This window comes from Vigna umbellata, chromosome 4, assembly GCF_029865625.1.
Source record: "Vigna umbellata cultivar VRB3 chromosome 4, Vumbellata_1.0, whole genome shotgun sequence".
Lineage (NCBI taxonomy): Eukaryota > Viridiplantae > Streptophyta > Magnoliopsida > Fabales > Fabaceae > Vigna > Vigna umbellata.
Genome location: NC_142168.1, coordinates 21,963,175 through 21,973,306, shown reverse-complemented (window position 1 = coordinate 21,973,306; position 10,132 = coordinate 21,963,175). Strand labels below are relative to the sequence as shown.

General features: G+C 41.1%; 1 long non-coding RNA gene across 1 annotated transcript; it reads right to left on the bottom strand.

Moving 5' to 3' along the window:
- Positions 1–6,071: 6,071 nt before the first annotated feature.
- On the bottom strand, positions 6,072–9,175 carry LOC148199568 (uncharacterized). Its single transcript, XR_015785767.1, has 2 exons — positions 7,246–9,175; positions 6,072–7,145 (listed from the first exon to the last, which is right to left on the bottom strand). It is a non-coding gene; the product is annotated as an uncharacterized LOC148199568 (long non-coding RNA).
- Positions 9,176–10,132: the final 957 nt, after the last annotated feature.

Below are 10,132 nucleotides of genomic sequence, written 5' to 3'. Positions count from 1 at the left end.
TAATAGTTAAGGCAATGTGTGAAAAATTAATTAATAATTATTTTTATTTAATTTTCGAAATAAGTTAAAGAAAGGTTATATTTTTATTTGAAAGTGGAAGCTTGGTATTTATTATCTACATTGCACGCAACATGTTTGGGGGTGAATTCCCTTTTGAACTGTTTGTTTTAACTTTAGAAAGAAAGAAGGAAATAGATAATTGGGCCCGGGAAGACTTTATTAGCTAATAGGATTTGATCTTTTACTTTTGTTTTTACATGGATGTGAGGAATTAGTTTTGGCCTCGTTACAAGCTTTGTAAGTTAGGTGAGAGAAAGGCGCTTGGACCTTATTATTCTGCATGATTTACGTGTTGAGCAGGAAGGGAGAAAATAAAAACCATCACTAGCCAGAGGATCGGTTAGGTATATTTCTTGTTGTTTATTCGAAGAAAAAGGGGGATTATAACAGAAAAAATTTAGAGTGAAAAGAGAGATTGTGGGCCGTTGGAGATTAGGGTTAGTTGAGAGATATATTAGGTTAAAAATATGAGAAAGGACACGGCAGTCAGGAGAATTAGGAAACAACCCTAATAGATATCCTCTAGTTTCAAATCAAAGCAGTGTTCGAGAGAGAAAGTCCTGGCTTCCTACACCAGAACTTGACCGGTGAGCGTGAGGGAAAGGAATGAGAGAACCTCTGCCCTTACACAACAATCGCGAGTGTTGATAAGACAACCATGGTATTCATTGCTCTATCCTAGATCTGTACGTGGAGGAGTTCTCTCGAGCGGATTTGGAATGCATAGAAGCCTTAGCAACGTGCTGGACTAAGAGGTAAGGGGAGTGACTAGGAACTATCATGTGTGAATAGTGTTGGGTGATATTCTGGGTCTTTATTTTTGCATTGTTTTTGTTCCGTTCGTATATATATCATGAGAATTGTGCGTTCTGATTTATATAAGGATATGTTGCGTGAGATACACCTAGTGCCTCGGTGTAGGGTTTCGGTTTGGGCTAAGGAGATGACGTTGTACGTTGTTTGGGTGTTTGTTTAGATTATATATATATGTTTCGTGGTTTGCGGATGAGTGTTCTTATTTCGTATAAGGCATGTTGGTTTTTCATGCTCACTGTTGACTTTCAGTTTTGTGGATTGATGAATATTATGTAGATAGTTGTTACCTCTCTTGTGTATGGTGGTCTGAGAACCAGTGAGTGTGTCACGAATATTTAGTGGTACAAAGAATGGACAATGAATAGGTGTGTTTAGTTTCTGGGTAGAGAAAAGAAGAAGGTTACGTAAAGTGTATTAAAAAGTGGATAGATTGGTGTGGGGCCCACTTGAGGGAGTGATAGTATAAAAAAATACATATACATCTAGATATGTTTGTGTGTTACGTAAGTGGAGACGAGGGTGTAATTGGAAATGGCACCGGTTATTTTTGTTGATAGGCACCGGTTCCTGAACCGAGGCATATTCAGACGAGGTAAAAAGTGGTAAACTTTATGCCTCGATTCTGGAACGAGACAAAAAATGGTATGATTCGGCCTCGGTTATTAGAACTGAGATTGTTCTTCTCCTTCTACTGTCTCGGTTGGAGGATGAACCGAGGCAGTAGGGTCTTTTTTTTTATTTTTTTTTTCATTATGATTTTCGTTATGAACTGGTTGCATATCTGAGCACATTAGCCTGCTTTGAAAATGATGGCAAATTAACATAGGAATTTAATTTTGGTGCCTCAGGCAAATTAACACTGGCAAATTAACACATTTACCTAAAGAAAGCAAGTAAAACAAAATCTCAGATTCGAAAAACCCTAATCTGACCCTAATTTGACCCCAATCTGACCCTAATCTTAGATTCGCACCACCACCATCAACATCAGAAAAACCCTAATCTGAGGCGAGACCGAGGGGGGCGAGAGCGAGGGGGGCGAGAGCGAGGGGGGCGAGAGCGAGGGGGGCGAGAGCGAGGGGGGCGAGAGCGAGGGGGGCGAGAGCGAGGGGGGCGAGAGCGAGGGGGGCGAGAGCGAGGGGGGCGAGAGCGAGGGGGGCGAGAGCGAGGGGGGCGAGAGCGAGGGGGGCGAGAGCGAGGGGGGCGAGAGCGAGGGGGGCGAGAGCGAGGGGGGCGAGAGCGAGGGGGGCGAGAGCGAGGGGGGCGAGAGCGAGGGGGGCGAGAGCGAGGGGGGCGAGAGCGAGGGGGGCGAGAGCGAGGGGGGGCGACAGCGAGGGGGGCGAGAGCGAGGGGGGCGAGAGCGAGGGGGGCGAGAGCGAGGGGGGGCGACAGCGAGGGGGGGCGACAGCGAGGGGGGGCGACAGCGAGGGGGGGCGACAGCGAGGGGGGGCGACAGCGAGGGGGGCGACAGCGAGGGGGGCGACACCGAGGGGGGCGACACCGAGGGGAGGGAGGCGAGAGCGAGGGAGGCGAGAGCGAGGGAGGCGACTAGGTTTTCGTTGAATTTGGGGAAAATATTTGGGGAAATAAGAGGCTTATATGCCTCGGTCCTTATTGGGCCTGAGGTAGTAGAGGCTTATACGCCTCGGTCCTTCCTACCAACCGATGCAGTATACCCCTTCCACCTCGGGTTTCTCTTAACCGCGTCAGAAACCGTGTCAGAAACCACTAATTAGGCACCGGTTGCTTTCACAACCGAAGTGGTAGGCCTTTATGGCACCGGTCTAGTCTGAACCGAGGCGTATAAGGTCTCGTTAATTACAAAACTGCCACCGTGTTTGAATAGACAGCGGTTTGGTGTAAACCGAGGTCTATTGTGCGAGTTTAAAAGCACATTTTGTACTAGTGCAAACTCATGCAGGGTTACGTGAATAAAAGCGTTGAAACCTTGTTTTGAAAGAGAAAAAGGCTAGTAAGAAGAATTGTATTATTTTCATTGTGATTGTTGACCAATGTATGTTATTAAGAATATGCATTGAGTGTGATGCGGGAAGATGACGTTGATAGTGATGACGCTTTCGATCGTGTGCTGCGAGAAAGAAATTATCCTCGGCCGTGTGATGCGGGAAGATGATGTTGATAGTGATGACGCTTTTGGTCGTGTGACGCGAGAAAGAATTTCTCTTCGGTCGTGTGATGCGGGAAGATGATGTTGATGGTGATGACGCTTTCGGTCGTGTGATGCGAGAAAGAAATTCTCTTCAGCCGTGTGATGCGGGAAGATGATGATTCAATGGTGATGACTCTTTCGGCCGTGTGATGCGGGAAAGAAATTCTCTTCGGGCTGTGTGATGCGGGAAGATGATGATTCAATGGTGATGACTCTTTCGGCCGTGTGATGCAGGAAAGAAATTCTCTTCGGTCGTGTGATGCAGGAAGATGATGATTTAGTGGTGATGACTCTTTCGGCCGTGTGATGCGGGAAGATGATGTTTCAGTGGTGATGACTCTTTCGGCCGTGTGATGCGGGAAAGAAATTCTCTTTGGCCGTGTGATGCGGGAAGATGATGATTCAGTAGTGATAACTCTTTCGGCCGTGTGATGCGGGAAGAGGATGGTTTAGTAGTAATGACTCTTCATCTGGGTAATGCGGGAAAGATGTTCTATTTGGTCGTGTGATACGAAAAGAGGGTGTTGTGTGACTCGTATTGAATTGGTTATGGCGATTAGGTGTTGTGGTAGTGTAGAGAAAGTAGACCATTGAGTTGTGATGTTAATATTGTGATGTTATTGTTGTGATGTTAATATGTTGATGTTAATGTTGTGATGTTAACGTGGTGATGATATATGTTTATGATTTGGTTATTATTGTAGTTAATATGATTATTGTTTTATTGTGTGATATGATAATTCTGGTTTCTCACCCTGAAATGTTATGGTTGTGGTTTCCACCTACGATGATCGTACTTGTACGGGGTATACGGTATGGAGCTAAGACTGGATCGGAGTAGCTTGCGAGAGTTGGGATTTATTATTATTTTCTATTGTTGAAAAGTTTTCAGACCTTGTATTTTTATGTGCCAGAGATATTCTGAGATTTGCAGACAACATTTATGGTTATGTTTGGCTTTCGCATTTTCTTATCGAATAAAGATTATTATTTTTCATAAATGTTTTATGGAAACATTGTGTTTCAAAAAAAAAATTTTGCACCGTGACACTTCAAAATTTGGGGTGTTACATACTGCCTCGGTTCAAAAGGAACCAAGGCGTAAAGTCCTTCAAAAAAAATAAAAAACAAAAAACCTACTGCATCGGTTGCCTTTGAACTAAGGTGAAATCCTACACCTTTTTGCCTCAGTTCACAACCGAGGCATAAAAGTGTAGACTTTTTGACTCACCTTTATATGTATCGGGTCAAGAACCGCTGTCTATGATAAAAAATAACTGTTGTCGTTTCTCCTGACTGCACTAGTGACAAGAGAGAAGGTAGAGCAAAAGCAAGAGCCGCAATAGAGATCGCCCGTTGCATGGGCATATCAACACCATATTCGGGGGATTCTTGGGCGATGGATCCTCCTCTTCAGCCTGGAAGTGCCATGTTCGTGCTCTCCGGACTGTCCACTTAGTTGACAAGCCTTGAAGAACGATGTTGCTCATTACCTTCATGGATGAAGATTTCCAAACCTCGAACTCTAACCAAGATGACCCATGGTGGTCACTATTAAGATAGGAAGGTACAGGATAAGCAAAGACTTAAAGACCAGGACAGCTCGGTCAACATCTTGCACTGGAAGATGTTTTAAAAGATTGACTTATCAGAAGACCTCATTATTCTATACAATGAACAAATCGTCAGCTTCACAAACAAACAGACGAATACGCCAGACTATTTGGAGCTCCGTACCAGGTTCGATACGAAACAGGATAATATAGAAAAAAGGGTTGGATACCTCCACACAATGCATTTTCATAGTACTTTTTCAATTTTATTATCTTTTTGGAATATTAGCTTATAATTCTATCACTATGTTTCAAGGAAACATTTGATCGATTACTTTTTATATAAAATTGTGCTTTAATATTGTTACTATAAAGATGCAAGAGAGCCTCTAAGTTATTTTGGGCTAATGGCCGACCGATGATACCTCTCAGGCCAATAAACTGAGCGGACAAACAACTAACCGATCGGTAAAAGCAGTCGTTAAGGTAATCAATAATAATAACTACCGTTGATGGGGAGTTAATGAAAATAATTGTCATTTATTGACAATTAATAGGAATAATGTCATTTATTGGTGATTAATGAGTCAGACCTAACTGTAAGCTCATTATAATTTATAAATATTTGTCCGACAAAGAGGACAGGTAACTTTTAACTCTGATAACTAATCTTTGTTACAAGATTATTACGCAAAGTCACTGACTTGAGCGTCGGAGTGTCTTTTGCAGACACTCTTCCCCGTGGCTTGGATAAGGAGAAGAGAGATGACAACGCAACTGGATGATGGAGCGAACAACTTTGAATGTTTTGGATTAGGAATCTAAATCTTGCCAAAACATTTTGACACCCACCGTGGGGCCAAGCGGCATCCTCTGTAATCACAAGGAACCATTCACACATTCGGCCTCAACATCGTTGCTTTAGATCAGTATCAGGTTTCATAAGAGAAAAAATTTAATAATAATTTTTAAAGACATATTTTGTTTTGAAAACTTTCAAGGAACAAATGTCTGACCTATTGCCTCGCGTTCCCAAAATCGAACAATTTGGAGCAAGAAAGGAAATGAGGAAGTCACTTCCATGAAGCTAGTAACGTAAGGGAGCAAATAGAAATGCATATTCAACAAACACTTGTTGGAAAAATTTCTGAACACATGATGATGGGAATCGCATCCAACCCCGTGATTAAGCAGGTTTCATATAGCATCGTACTTAATACAGTTACTATTGCATTCGCGACACTATCTGAATGGAACATTAGGAGCCTCGTGGAAAGGTCAATACAAGAAAGCATGTAGAATGTTTCAATGATGGTTTGGGCAATAAAGGGAGAGGACTCTTTCATCCTTAAGCTCTGAAAAAGCCAAGTAGGACTATCCAGCGGAGATTACCATGACCTTCGGAGAGTACTATCACCAAACCCCATTATGGCTAGAGAAAACCAAAATAACCAGTCACAGAGATGGCGAAATCAACCAAAAGATTTGACGTCTTATCCACCGTTAAAGGGAAGAGCAATATCTACACAATAGAGAGAATGCTCTCATTAAGACAAAATTCAATAATGAAATTAAAAATATTTTTTCAACAGTTTGTTTTTTCTTGACTCATCAGGACAGTTCCGATGTCCCAAGAAAGAATAGATATGTTATGGTGAGGAGGGGTCCAGAGACAGAGAGAGGAATGTTGACGTCGGCGACACCTCCGATATATTCATTGCCATCCGGGCATGGCTACTAATGCAGGGTCACGCTCTGGTGGCCTCGCGAGAAGAGGTGGTGATCGTCTCATGAAGCGCATCCAGATGAGCGTTGATCGTGGCAGTTCGTGACATCTCGTTCAAGCTGCAAGAGGAGGAGCACGAGCGGTGCATGGACTTCGTCCCTGATGTCTACGCCATCACCACCGACCATGTCGAGGTCGACAAGCAAACCCTCGAAATGCTCCACTCCCTCGGAGTCAGCAACATCCCCTTTGGGCAAATACCCTACCATTAAAACACTTCAAGAAATAATGTTTCTCTGGGGTATTCGGTCAAACAGCTTTCCGGCACACTTCAATTGGCCACATGTTCACCCAAAAATTAGAGTTTTGACAATGCAATTTCTCCTTGCTTGCCCCTGCTTTGCAACAACTGCTAGCGAAACAGAGTTCTTGGGTTTGCAATATTGCTCATGGAGATTCCTTCTGGTTTTTTATGAGTGCAGGTTTGGTTGGAGATGAAGTGAGGACTTCGCGATTGACGTAGTCTCGTCCATGGCCATCGCAGGTTGTGATTTGGGGTTGGTGCGATAATAGCGTTTTCACCCAACCGGTTCCGCAACACTACACTGTCGTCACCGTCACCCTCGTCATCGCTCTCGCCCTCGCATTCTCAATCTCGCTCATTAATCTTCTCCAGGTCATCTTTTCAAAGATATTCAGAGCCTCCTCAAAGAAAAGCTCGAATCCAACCCCGCCGATCCGGCGCTCCTCCTCTTGTAGTTTGAGAACTTTCTTAACTTTGACAGCAGACCCCATGGTCTCCCTAGGCTGGGTGAGAGTGCTGAAATGGGTTAGAAAAAAGAAGCCTTCTGGTTAACTATGAAGCCAACCCATTTTGGTGTGAAAATAGACACAAAATATTTGTTAGGAATTCTCCGAACCGTCAGGCTGCTCAGAATATCATGAAGTGCGCAGACATGGTGGACGCAGCTCACCGCAACAAACATCTTCGAAAATGGACGAAAATTAATGTTCACAGGGTCACAAGACATTGGCCACCAAGCTTCGATCGTGATATATCCAGACATGGATTTCTCAAGATGTTGAGCACTAACATTGCTCGATCGTCTGGCTTCAGCTCAAACTAGCTCAATTTTTAGTTATATTTTTCTCACCGTTCAAAATTCAATTCGAGTGTTATTTTTCTTCGGTGCAGATGACATGACTGTATACAAACCACTTGGCCAACTTTGAGCAACCGGTTGGCAAACATTCAATCGAAGACCAAATGGTCTCAGTTGCTCGGTCGTTTGGCCTCAGCTTAAACTAGCTCAATTTTTAGTTATATTTTTCTCACCGTTCAAAATTCGAGTGTTATTTTTCTTCGGTGGTGCAGATGACATGACTGTATACAAACCACTTGGCAAACTTTGAGCAACCGATCAACAGAAAACATTTTTCAACTTGGTGAGGAACGCTTTTCGAGACTCTCACCTTGGTCTTAGGGCACGCTCCTAGTGAACTCCTAAGACCTAAATCGAGCACTGAGGCAAGCTCTTTCGTGAACTCTCTCCTTGGTCTTAGAGCACGCTCCTAGTGAACTCCTAAGACCTAAACCGAGCGGTGAGGCAAGCTCTTTCGTGAACTCTCACCTTGGTCTAAGGGAACGCTCCTAGTGAACTCCTAAGACCTAAACCGAACAGTGAGGAACGTTCTTCCATGAACTCTCACCTTGGTCTTAGGGAACGCTCCTAGGGCACACTCCTAGTGAACTCGTAAGACCTAAAATCTCTCGGTGACGAACGCTCTTCGTGAACTCTCACCTTAATCTGAGAGACACTCCAAGGGAACTCTTAGTGCAAAACCCCCTCGGTCGATAGAGAACGCATGTTATTGTATGAATTGTCATAACCCTTGAAACTCAGGTAAGATCCCGTGCCGATCGGTATAACTTTACAAACCCAACGCAATATCAAAAATTTTGCTAGGGCTTGGGGGGCTTATGTTACTATGGGCTCATAGCCGAATGAACGGTAAAGATGCAAGAGAGCCTCTAAGTTATTTTGGGCTCATGGACGACCGATAATATCTCTCAGGCCAATGAACTGAGCGAACAAACAGCTAACCAATCGGTAAAAGCAGTCGTTAAGGTAATCAATAATAATAACTGTCGTTGATGGGGAGTTAATGAAAATAATTGTCATTTATTGACAATTAATAGGAATAATGTCATTTATTGGTGATTAATGAGTCAGACCTAACGATAAGCTCATTATAATTTATAAATATTTGTCCGACAATGAGGACAGATAACTTTTAACTCTGATAACTAATCTTTGTTACAAGATTATTAGGCAAAGTCACTGACTTGAGCGTCAGAATGTTTTTTGTGGACACCCTCCCCACGGCTTGAACAAGAAGAAGAGAAAAGACACAACGCAACTGGATGATGGAGCGAACAATTTCGAATGTTTTGGATTAAAAATCTAAATCCTGCCGAAACAAATATAAAAATTCCAAGTTCGTGTTGGTTACCTTTCTTTACACAAGTTTTCGGATAAGTCAATTGATTAATTATTGCCCAAAAAGTTTCCCACCGTTTATAATGAGGAAAGTGACAAACGTGGAAATGTGGAGGGACTTATTGTAACGATGCCTCCAATAATTTTGAAATAGAACATGGTTATTGACTTAGACTTTGACAAGCATGGTCTTTTATGATTTGTAATTATTTATATTATATTTAATTATTGATGATTTAAATTTTATTGCGATGAATTTATGTTTATTGTGACTTAGTCAAAGATGACTCAATTAGTGATACTTGATATTTTTATTGTATGTGGGATGCTTTATCAATACATGATTGACTTTATGGTCCTTATAGAATAAAAAAGTATGTATTTATATAGTAATTGAAGTACTATATTATGATTACTGTTTGCAAAGATGAAACTTTGTTTACATTAACTTCTTTATTTGCCACTCTCTTAATTGAAGTATAATTGATATTGACATTATTTAATTTACAATTGAATTGCTTAATGGAATAATATAGTTTGATTCAATTTTATTAGTTTCCCTTATCATTTTATTTCAAGTTTCCTTTTTTTATTTGGCAATGTCGATTACATTTTGTCCAAACTAATGGACTACAACAAACTTTGTTTGTAATATGCAATAGTAATGATTTACAAACAGAAATAATGATTAATCTTCTTAAACTGTCCAACCAAACAATTCAAGATTCAATATCTATAAATTATTAGTACTGTCTCTTCTTAAATTAATGTTTTAAAATATACATTTATTCAAAAAGCTTGAAGATAATAAATAATTCTTGTATTGAATCTCAAACTAGAAACTAAGACTAATTCAATACAATATATTTAAGCATATAATCACATATCCAACATATTAAAAAAATAAACATCATACTAGAAAATTATAGGGTCATATTAAAAATAAATAAATAAAAAGCACAATTTATGAAAATTTTTGCAAATTTTGGTGTACCATTAGACCTTGGTTCTCGATTAACTGATGTTAAAAGTAGTATATGTTTCAGTTATTTTACAACTGAGACCTATAAATTCGGAAAATTTTAAAAATGTTACCATGTCATTATATTTGTATTGATTTCTTCAAAACCAAAACCTATTATGCGAGTTAATAAATAAAAAGCACAATTGATGAAAAATTTTGAAAATTGTAATGTACCATTAGACCTTGGTTCTCGATTAATTGATGTTAAGTAGTATATCACTACCAAAAAAGCACAAAATACCGGCGGCCCTTTAACGAGGGTCCTTAGGCTGTGGGTAATTT